The sequence below is a fragment of the Brassica oleracea genome, chromosome C4, assembly GCF_000695525.1.
Source record: "Brassica oleracea var. oleracea cultivar TO1000 chromosome C4, BOL, whole genome shotgun sequence".
Lineage (NCBI taxonomy): Eukaryota > Viridiplantae > Streptophyta > Magnoliopsida > Brassicales > Brassicaceae > Brassica > Brassica oleracea.
The window spans coordinates 36,212,870-36,224,207 of record NC_027751.1 but is presented as its reverse complement, the minus strand read 5'-3'; the positions used below and the strand labels follow the sequence as shown (position 1 = coordinate 36,224,207).

At 39.0% G+C, this 11,338-nt stretch overlaps 2 long non-coding RNA genes across 2 annotated transcripts; both read right to left on the bottom strand.

Annotated features, from left to right (window-relative positions):
* Positions 1 to 9,118: 9,118 nt before the first annotated feature.
* LOC106341639 lies at positions 9,119 to 9,873 on the bottom strand. The gene is made up of 3 exons (XR_001269708.1): positions 9,846 to 9,873; positions 9,265 to 9,353; positions 9,119 to 9,175 (listed from the first exon to the last, which is right to left on the bottom strand). It is a non-coding gene; the product is annotated as an uncharacterized LOC106341639 (long non-coding RNA).
* Positions 9,874 to 9,900: 27 nt separating this feature from the next.
* LOC106341377 lies at positions 9,901 to 10,732 on the bottom strand. Its single transcript, XR_001269622.1, has 4 exons — positions 10,497 to 10,732; positions 10,281 to 10,409; positions 10,111 to 10,185; positions 9,901 to 10,037 (listed from the first exon to the last, which is right to left on the bottom strand). It is a non-coding gene; the product is annotated as an uncharacterized LOC106341377 (long non-coding RNA).
* Positions 10,733 to 11,338: the final 606 nt, after the last annotated feature.

Here is an 11,338-nt window from a genome sequence, read left to right as displayed (position 1 = left end):
GAATTATAATTTTTTATGGTTATACATTGCAATTTCTCTAAACAAAACAAAGTTTATTTAATATTGGTGTGACATTTTCAATCACAGATTTTATAGCCAAAAAATATCTGTTAATGATATTCGTTGGTCTGCTGTAACTGTAGGAAAGAAAACTACAGCATGAGTGGTAGAAAGTTTATCAGATCACCCCGGTTGAACATTCATCTCTTTGAACGAGAACACGTACTTTCTTCTTCATATAGTCTTCTTTCTTCTCCTGTAATTCTTCTCTTTTCCTTTACTAAATTCAGAAAACCAATTTTTGAAAAACTTCCATAAAACAGTTTACTATATAGTAACATACTCCTATTACGGTTCAATATTTACCCTCTTCGTGATGTTGATGATATTGCGGCATTAAAGGTCATTTAAAACTCAACCACCAAAATCCAAAATAGCAGATTTGTGGCCAATACTAGCTGCTCGTTTGTCTTTTACGATTTATCAAAGGCGAAGACATTGTCAAACAATTGCAAATAAAACTGCAAACAATTGCAATTTATTGAATTGCAGAATAACATACAATAATTAAGTTACGGAAAAGAAATTTCTGTAGAATAAAACTGCGAGATGATTTTTTGTACTATTAAATAAAATGATGTAAACTGCGGAGTATAAATTATATAAAATATTTTCTGTACTATCTATTGAAAAATATTAATAATTAAATTGATTATTACAAGATATGAAATCAAATAAAATTTATAGAAATGACTTCACTTTTTCAATAACTGTAGTGATAGATTAATATTTTACAATATTGTAAAACCAAATTAAAATATTTATGTATTTTATATGGTATATAGTTTAATTTAAAATGATATATATATATATATATATATATATATTTTTTAATATTGATAATTGGTTAAATTAGACTTTTTACTTACATGATTTTGTAATAATTTGTATTTTTTCATAACAAAAATTTTAAATCATGGATCACAAAATTTAAAAAATTTAAACTTTTTTTTTTAATAAACTACTTCTTTTATTTCATATGTAACCGAAACCATGCCCAACGGACTTACAAACAACTTATAAACTACTAAAAGACTTACCAGAAAAATGATGGACAACCTAACTGGTACTGACCCTGCTAAAAAAGAGAAAACCAGGTGCTAAGAGGGGTTAATGATGAAGCTAAGGACGAATTCAAGCGAGTTGATCTTGAAAGGGGATCAAGTCTATGTCTGATAGTGTCTTTGATTTCGGTAATGAGAGTGTCTGATGTTCTCTGGACAGAGGAATGAAGTCGAGCGTTACGTTCTCTCCAGATAGCGTACATTGACGCTTGATAGAGGAGTCGAAATATCAGAGTGACGTGAGGGTCTGAAGAGGGTTTGGCCATCCACATCACGATCGCGTCAAAGGTATTAGGGGCCTGGAGGTTCGCTCGAGTAAGAAAATGGTTCCATAGAGTGGAGCTATACATGTAGTTGAAGAACAGATGCTCCCGAGATTCTTCATGGGTAGAGCAAAGCACACACGATGCAGGAACGTCAAGACCCCAACGCTTCATCCTGTCTCTAGTGGCTAGACGATGACAAACGTTAACCCATGTAAAGAAGGCATGCTTGGGAATGTGACTTGTGAACCAAATCTGCTTATGCCAAGTGACCTCAGGACCAGGGGGAAAGAGATAACTCCAAGTGTTTGTTGTATTAAATTTATATACCGTGGCCTGATCTCCAATCTTCCAACCATACCTATCATCACTTTCAGCTTGGAAGGTCTCTCCAATCGAGGGTAGACATTGCTTAAGCATTGAGATTAGAGGGTTTCTGGATCTAGAAGCATTGACCCACCAGTCTCCATTTCGAACCCCATCAGCAACTATGGCTTCAAGAGGAAGTCCAGTTATGCGAGGACCATCTGGTCCTAAGATTTCTATAAGAGGTCTCACCGGAGCCCAAGAATCTCTCCAGAAGTTGGCTGTTCTACCAGACCCTATTTCACAGACAATGAAAGGACGGGCCAAGCTTCTAAGCTTGCAGATAGCTTTCCAAATCCAACTGCCATGTTGTCTATGATCAAGGTCCCAGAAGTTTGAGCTACCAATCAGATTAACCCGAACCCAGTACACCCATAATGACCCACGATCCGCAAAGATTAGCCACACCAGTTTGAGAGCAAGAACTCTGTTCCATTCCGCTATTCTCTTCAACCCAAGACCACCACTTTCCTTGGGGGAACAAACAATTTCCCATGATACTTTTGCACCTCTGGCAGAGCCCACAACTCCTTTCCAAAGGAAGCTATTGCACATCCTCTCTAGAGTCTCCGCGCACTCTTGGGGAACTATGAATATAGAGGCCCAAAATGTAATGACCGTGTAGATGACTGCCCTGATCAGAATAAGACGCCCGGCGAAGGATAAATGTTTGACAGTCCAAGATCGAAAGTGAGAAGTGACTTTATCGAGGAGGGGTTGGTAGTCTGATTGTTTCATTTTCTTCGCAGATAAGGGGATTCCCAGATACCTTACAGGCAGAGATCCCTGAGTCACACCCACACTTCTAGCCATATCTCTGCAATGATCATTATCTCCTGCATCCAACAGTAACTCTGTTTTTTCGTGGTTCATTGACAAGCCTGAGACCTTTCTGAAGTCCTCCATGATACCAATGATGCCTCTTAAAGATTCTTCTGAGCCATCAAAAAACACAAGTACATCGTCGACAAAACTAAGATGAGTTACCAGTGGAGCTTGGCAATGTGGATGAACTCTGAAGGTATTATCCAAAGCGCCCCTGTCTCACAGCCTTGAAAGAACATCCATCACTAGAACGAACAGTAGAGAAGAGATAGGATCCCCCTGTCTCAGACCTTTGCCACCTCTGAAATATCCTGCAAGCTCTCCATTCACGGCCACGCTATAGGATGTTGTCGTCACGCATTCTTTGATCCAGCGTCTAAAAATAGGGGGTAAATATAGAGCTTCAAGAATATTCTCCAAGAATCCCCAGTGCACATTGTCGTAAGCTTTGGATATATCAACCTTCAGACATCCACGCGTAGTAACATCCGGCTTGTCAAAATCTGTAACAAGTTCAGAAGCGAGGAGAACGTTCTCACATAACAACCTGCCTTGGACGAACCCTACTTGATTTAACTGCACTGCGTCAGGGATAATCCGGCTTAGACTATTCTTAATGATCCTCGCTACGACTTTATATATGGTAGAGCAACGCGATATCGGTCTGAACTGCTTAAGTCTGTCTGCTCCAGTGACTTTTGGAATCAGGGCAATGGTTGTTGCGTTAAATTTGCTGAGCATCCTACTACTGGAGAAGAATTCCTGCACTGCTGCGATAGTATCAGTACCAACTACAGACCAAGCTTCCCAAAAGAATTCAATAGGAAAACCATCCGGCCCTGGAGCTTTGCTCTTAGGCATTCCAAAAATAACAGAGGTAATCTCCTCAGCAGATGGAATCGAGACAAACTCATCCACTCTGTTACTTGGAAATCTGTACGGGAGAATGCTCTTCAATTCTGCAACTGAAAAGGGTTGAACTTCAGCATTCTCCTGACCCAAGAGGTCTTTAAAGTAGCTTACTTCAAGGTTCATAATATCATCCTTTTGGTCCACTCGTTGATTATCATCACCCACCAAATATTTTATTGCATTTCGAGCCTGATGTGCAATGACTGACTTATGATAGAAGGTGGTGTTGGCGTCCCCAAGAGATAACCATCTGATCCTAGACTTTCTCTTGAAGTAAATACCTTCAGCCTTCTCAAAGAATCTCCATTGTTTCCTTGCCATAAATTCTTCGCGAACAGAGAATCTGTAGGTTGTGTTAACAGACGAGATTGAATGTCTTGGAGAGTTTCCAGAGCATCCCTAGCTTTTTGCTGGATATTCTCAAATCCCTCTTTATTCAGTTTCCGACAAGCTTTCTTGACATGAGAAAGTCTTTGTCCCAGAGAAAAAAGTTTTGATCCCACTGGTATTTCTTCACCCCAAGCTGTACTGATAACCTCCAAGAACTTAGGATGAGTGGCAAGAAAGGAAAAGTACTTGAAACTAGTCTTTCTTTTCCTTAGATTCACATTTAGATCAATCAGACTAGGGGGAATGGTCGGAGTCACCGGGACAGTCAAAAAGAGCATAGACTTCAGGAAACTGATCCCTCCGCTTTTCATTTCCCAAAACTCGATCAAGTTTGCGAAGGATTGGATCTTCAGGGCGACCATTTCCCCAAGTAAAATGTTTGCCCCTAGCTTCCAGATCACTGCGAGATAGACACTCCTGAAATTCTTCCATACCTCTGACCGGAAGGGTGAATGGATTTATAGAATAATGCTCATCGGCTGTCAATATCTGGTTGAAATCCCCCAAAATTAGAGTTGGAAGATTCTTTACTACCGGTAGATTGCAAGTCTCCTCTATCTCTGCCCACAGCTCTCTTCTCTGGATTGTAGTATTGAAAGCATAGACAAAGACGACAGTGAACGACACATCCGAAGCCCTATCAAAAACCCCACAGGTAACTGCTTGAGCCGAGCGCTTATACACTATCAGCGAGGCACTCGGATCCCAAACCACCCAAATACGTCCTCCTTATGAGTGTTGATAATTATCATCAAACCTCCAGCCCGACACAACTGACTGAATTATACTACTGGCATTCTCTTCTCTAACGTGAGTCTCCAAAAAAGCGCCTACTACAGGCTGATTAGAGTTTATCCATCTCCTAACTACCCGCTGACGATCTAAGTTATTAAAACCTCTAATATTCCAAGAAAGGACCTTCATATTTACAACGAAAGGGTAGGATAGCTGAGCTTTCAAAGTTTAGGTTTCTTACCCAAGGAAGACCCTTGAACTCGAAACCCGAATCTTAGAGCTTTTGATACTGATCCTGCAGGAGTCTGCCACTGATTTCCTTTCTCTTGTATCCTCTTTGCTTTCTTCGAGAGTTTAGTCTGCCATGGAACTTCTTCCCCTGACGACTGATTACTCAAATCTTCTTCGCAGTCGAGATGTTCTGATATTTTAGAGTCGCCATTACTTAGAGGGATTTCTTCGTTTGAGTCAAGCAAGATATCGGGACGTAACATAGGTGGCTCCATGTCTGTCCTCGTGACGTCCTCTGAGACAACTTGCTTCATATCACCGTTACTCATAACAGGACCGTTCAGCTCTCCATTTACGTCAGCCTCACTTTCCACTGAGTTCAAATCTGAGCTAGTTGCCTGCACTGGTGTATGAATGGGTCCCAAGCTTTTGGCCCTGTTCCTGGCTCTTGATCTGGAACGAGACTTCCTTCTACGAAGGGTTGTCTTACTTGGACCTGAGTTACTAGTATTTATCGGAGGAGTGTGCAGATTCTGATCAGGGTTGTTATCCTCAAGTGAAACTTTAGTATTAACTGTAGCGATGTCTGAACGAGTTCTCGCCATCAACGCATTCTCTTGATGTTTCTTCTTCTGAGGAGGGAGGGGACAGCGGTTTAAGAAATGTCCAAACCGACCACAGTTACAGCACTTTTGGTGGTAGCCTTGCCTTGGGTACTGAGCTCTAATTCGCACCGAGTGACCTAATGAGTCTCTTACTTCTATGACTTCAGGAGGAAGAACGCCCAAATCGATTTCCACCTTAACCTTTGTATCTCCAAAGTGATAAGGGTCTACGTGAGAGTGTTCAGTATGAAGAGGTTCCCCTATTCCACTAGCAATCACACTGATGCCGTCTAGCGAATAAAGCTGTGGAGGGACATTCTTGAGGATTACCTAGGAGCTGAGGTAAGTTCTTGAGGAGCGAGGTTAGCGTCAGGGGGCCAGGCGAAGGCGGAGAAAGCACAGTGGCCTGCTTGCCAATAACCAACCTGAACTACCCACTCTCTTGTCTGTACAGATGGGACATAAATCAGGCAAGAGGTGGCTGAGATTATGCAGATTGTTATCTTCCCAAACTTTCCCCAAACTGGGTTGAGGTCGTCGAAGATTTTTCTAGCTGGAGGAATAGAGCCGTGGAAGTGAGCAATGATGTGGTATTTCCACAGATCTGAGGTGTAGAGAAGGACTGACTCCGGAGCTTGAACCACCGGTGTTCCATCCTCTAAATAGGTTGGAGAGGATATTTTTCTGAGGTTCCTGAGAGAAGACTTGAACCGCTCGGCATACGAAGGTGCGGCGGCAGCAGGAATCTCTGGTGGAATCGAGGATTTTTGGAGCTGATGAGCAATCGCGTCAAAGGACGAAGCAGACGGCGAGAGGAAGGCGACAGGGGCGCTGGACGGCGAGACAGGGGAGGGTGGAGGAGAGGAGGGAGAGGGCGGCGCTTCGCTTATGTCCGGCGGAGCTGGATCTGGTGGGTCTGTGGAGCGGTGAGAAGCACGGGATGGCGAGGGGGAAGCCATGAGAACAGGCAGAAGAGAGACAGGGGTTCTCGTCAACCAGCGTGAGGCCAGCCAATGGCGTGGATCAGGAAGGAAACCCTAATCGCACAAAAGGGGGCTCCGGAGAGAGAGCGGGTCGTCTATTTTCTATTCGATAAAAAAAATTTAAACCATGGATCACTTTGAATGTAAAACTTTTAACAGTATTAATAATTTATAGTCATTTTTAAAAATGAAAATATAACATATACAAAAAATCTAAATTTTTATTATATGGTTAATGTGGATGTTTAATTTATTTTAGTAGTTTAAAATTAAACAATAATATAATAGAAGATGCACTAATTTTTATCAAATCCTTATTATTCAAAATCATTAATTGCCATATATATTTTAGCCACATTAGAAAATTCAGTAATTTTTATTTAAGGAAATAATAAAGAACATTACTAATGAGTTTTTGGTTAGTTTAATAAAAAACTTATTATATAATTAGATGAACCAACATATTTCTCTAATGATTCTAAGAAGGGTGTTTTCAAAACCAACCCATTTTTTTAAGTCAAACCTAATACCAACCTCTTTTTTGTCATTACTATTCATCAATGAATTTTCCATATTATCCTTATGTTTTGAATTATTTACAAAATTGCCATTATAATTTAATTTTTTATTAATTTCGAAATTAACAAAAAACCAAATACATCCTAACCATTTCATCTTATTTACAATAATGCCATCATCATCAATTTTTTCAACCACCATGAATCACCATTTTTGAGCTAAGCTCTAGAATTCAATTTCCAACCACTTTTTTCTCATTCTAAACCAATAAATCTTCATTTCCTCTCATTTCCTCTAGATTTCCATCTAAAAAACTCCCATGACTTTCATTTTCATAATCATAAACTTCATATTTTCGAGTTTCTTCATCAGTGAATCGTCAAAAGTGCTTCTTTTTGCTCATATTTGGAGTTTGGACGGTTGAAAAGGTTGGAAATAAGCTTTATACTGGAAAAATGTAATTATTTAAATCGTTTTCGTCATTTTTCAGATATGTGTCGTGATAATAGACTGTTTTGTATGTCTACGCCTATGTGTAGACTTACGATGCAGTCTACTTGTCAACGCATAAGTCAGTTTGTAATTGACCAAAAGATATTTTTTTTGGTAACGCAGACTTCCCTAGCAGTCTACGTCTTTACCTTTGACAACAAAAATAAAATTTTAGGTAGACTTACTAAAACGTCTACGTAAAAGAGGTTAGTTTTGCATTTGACCAAACTTTTGACTTTTCAAATTAGACTTCACCGGATGTCTACAAAATGTAGACTGCCCGAGAAGTCTACAAAAGGTCAGTTTTGCATTTGACCAAAACTTTGACTTCGTTGAATAGGTTCATTTTGTGTTTGAATAAAAATTTTAAAAATTATTCAAAAATTTATTAAATTGTAGATTTCATATGCAGTCTTCTGATCTTAGAAAAAAAAATGTAGACTGCATGTAAAGTCTACTTTTTTATTTTAGTCAGATGCAAAACTAACCCATCAAATTTGAAAGAGACTTCATGCGAAGTCTTCACATTTGTAGACGTTCATTTTAATCTACTCGTTGAAAGTCAAACATGGTCAATTGCAAAACTATCATCTTTCAAAAAAAGTCAAACATGTAGATTGCATATGAAGTCTACTTCTGAAAGTCGAATCATAGGTGAATTCTGGTCAATAGCAAAAACTAACATTTTTAAAGTGTAGACTGAAAAGGAAGTCTACTTTTATGAATTCATAACTTTTTTCAAATATAAAAAGTAACTCGTAAAATTTGCAATTGCAAAAACTAACTCAAAGAGTAGACTTATTTGACAGTCCACATTAGTAAACTGAAAAGAACGTCTACATCTCCTTAGACTGAAATGGAGTCTACATAGAAAAATATATTAAAAGTGAATTTTTGTATTTTTTCATTAATTTTTTTCTAGATTTTTTTGTTTGACAGTGTGTGTTAAATAATACTAATGGGTTTGAATGATTTTTTTAAAAAAAAATCTGTTATAATTATGAAACTATAATACATTTGATTTGACCATGTTGTTAGCTAATAATTATAGACATATTTGTAAGTCTATGTTTATAATTTTATCAAACATGAAATATTTGTTCGCTAATTATGTAAACCGTATTTTTTTTACAGAAAATGGTTCAGTTACCTGTTGTATACGGAGAATGGCTGGTGAAAGGCTCTTTGTGAGAGTGTGTTGAATTTATGAGATGTCTTATTGCTTTGGAGTTGTCTTATGTATTAAAGTTGTGTTGAATTTGTGGGGTTTGAGTCAGTCTTATGTGCAAATGGTTATAGATACTCCTAGGTGTGCCACAAATGATAGCAATGGCAGAACTTGATCTAAGACAATGTTATTTTATTTTTTGAATTTGTGTATGTTGAAAGTCTCAATGACAAATACAAATCATCGAGTATATTAACCAAGCTAACTTTATGTTGAGTAGACTACAATATCAGTCTTTTTACATAAAATTATAAGAGAATTCTGCTAGAAGCAAACTACACAAATTTGTTACACCAACAATACATCATTCTGATACAAAATCAGAATACAAAATAGTAAAACAAGACAACTCAGTTTTCATCAAAAACAAACTCTACTGTTTAGAAGACGATTTAAAGACAACTCTTCTGCTGATATCCCAGTGTCTGGGTTACTGGTACTGATATCAACATGATCATCTATTACATACACGATCCTATTTGACCCATGAGCTGTTAACACCCTGGAAATTTTTGAGAGAACCATTAGTTCAGCCATCATACTGAAACCAAGACACAAATCCTTATAGAGTAAGATGATTGCAGAGTTTACCTGCAGTTTTCATGAATTGGGAGACATGCTTCATGAGTATTGGTTGTGAGACGATCCTTTTGACTCTCTTCGGTTACTCTATATTCAAACTTTTTTACAACACAAAAAGGATAAGGAGTTAACCCATGCCATACTCCATGTTCTTTGGCTGTAACAATCACAAAATTAAAAAGATGAAAAGAATTTACTTTTCTGTTCCTAACATCGATGAACCCATTCTCTTTGGTTCTCTTAAAGTAATCCTTAACATGTTCAATTAGCCTAAACTCTAGATTTAATCATTGACAGACAGAGACTTTATGTGAGTCAAACATGTGAATTAGTTTGCATAAACTTGCACCAAGCCAATATTGGAAGGAAAGCTAAGGAGGCTCTGGCTACAGAACACGTGTGCACAAGAAGTCTCACCATCACAGTCAAAAACCCAAATAAAATATTAATCGAACAAGTTAGTCCATCAATAGAAATCTGAAACACTTCTGACCAAAATGTATAAAGAAACCAACTGAGATACAATCACTAAGAAACCAGAGTCCATACACAACAAAATAGCAATAGATCAAGACAATTGATACACGTACAATGTTGTCCTCAGCTGGTTCGTGGCAGTTATTCATCACTGGCAGCATGTTAGAGAACACAAGAGGCTAACCATGTTTCAACTGCTTGCTGAAGCAAATCAGGATTGCCACGCTGGTTACACGCCCTTGCTCTACCAAAATCCTCCTCAATCTTAAATATATCCGGAGCCACATTGGCACAATTCTTGCATCCTATTAAAAACAATAAACACATTATCATCAACCTTACCCTCCGTCAAATGAAACTGAATCTGAAGAAACTTACCTATACAAGCAAACTCATCAACAAAAACATGATCTTTCGGGCTAGAGTCATCAAGAAAAGGATTGGTAGCAGTCACTGCATACCCATGGATCTCATCGTAAACCATTCTCTGGACAGGGTCACTGAAACACAAACACCTTACCAAACTTATTCAAAAGTCAAAGCTTTACCTCGTAGACATCGTTAATGAACATGCAGAAGTTTGTGGTTTCAGGGTCATTCCCACCCAAGTCAGGATGGCAAGACTTCATACAGTTATAATACGCTTTCTTAATCTCCTCTGGCGTCGCATCTGGGAGCTGTTCAAAAACAGAGCCAAAACAGAGAGATATATAAAGTCAGAACCTTTTTGGATGTATACAAACAAACTTTTGATTATTAGTTACCAATCCAAGAACGGCGTAGTAATCATCGGCGACGTCGCCGGTGGAGAGAGAAGAAGCGTCCTCTGTCGCAACTCTCAATCTTCCGATGGAGCCGCTTCACCTCTTGAGAGGAGGAGAGGAAGGTAGTGACGAGGTGGAGATGGCTGAGAGATGAACAAGGACGGTAGTGGTGGTGGTGGTGATGGTGATTCAAAGAGGACGGCGAGTGCGAGAAGAAGGAAGAGAGACTCGATAGAGAGAAAGCCGCAAAGGCGCTAAGGTTTTGTATTTTTACCAAATTTCGCAAAATAAAATGTATTTAGAGCATCATTATCACCTTCTTGCCGGAATATAAGAACTCGTATCTTAACTTTTAAGACCATCTGCATTAGCGGTTTATAACAGGTTCGTGGGCTCGAAATCTTAGGCCCGGTAGATTTAAAAAAAAAAGAAAAATGCGATTAGTTTGATGAACCGGGCCTTGCGCATGAACCCGTAAGGGGCGGATTTTGCCACGCGGCGTACGTTGGTTGGTCAAGCGTTCCGCGTTGAGGAGGAGGAAAGTCGGGCCACGTCGTGTCTTCTCATTTTCCCCTTTCTCTGAAAAAACTAGGGTTTCACCGTGAGAGGCGACTTTTCGTGCGACGACGATTCCCGGCGATTTTCTCCACGTAATCGACGACGAGCTCTTCTATCCACGAGCGTAGGTGAGTACCTTGTAGGTTTATAGCTTTATTGGGTCGAATTTGGGGTGGGAAGCAATTATTCGATTTCGAAAAAAAATTGGGGGTTTTGAGTAAGGGATCTAAATCGATATATGGGGTTCGATCAAGGGTTGTAGATCGTGATTGTTTTTTGATTTA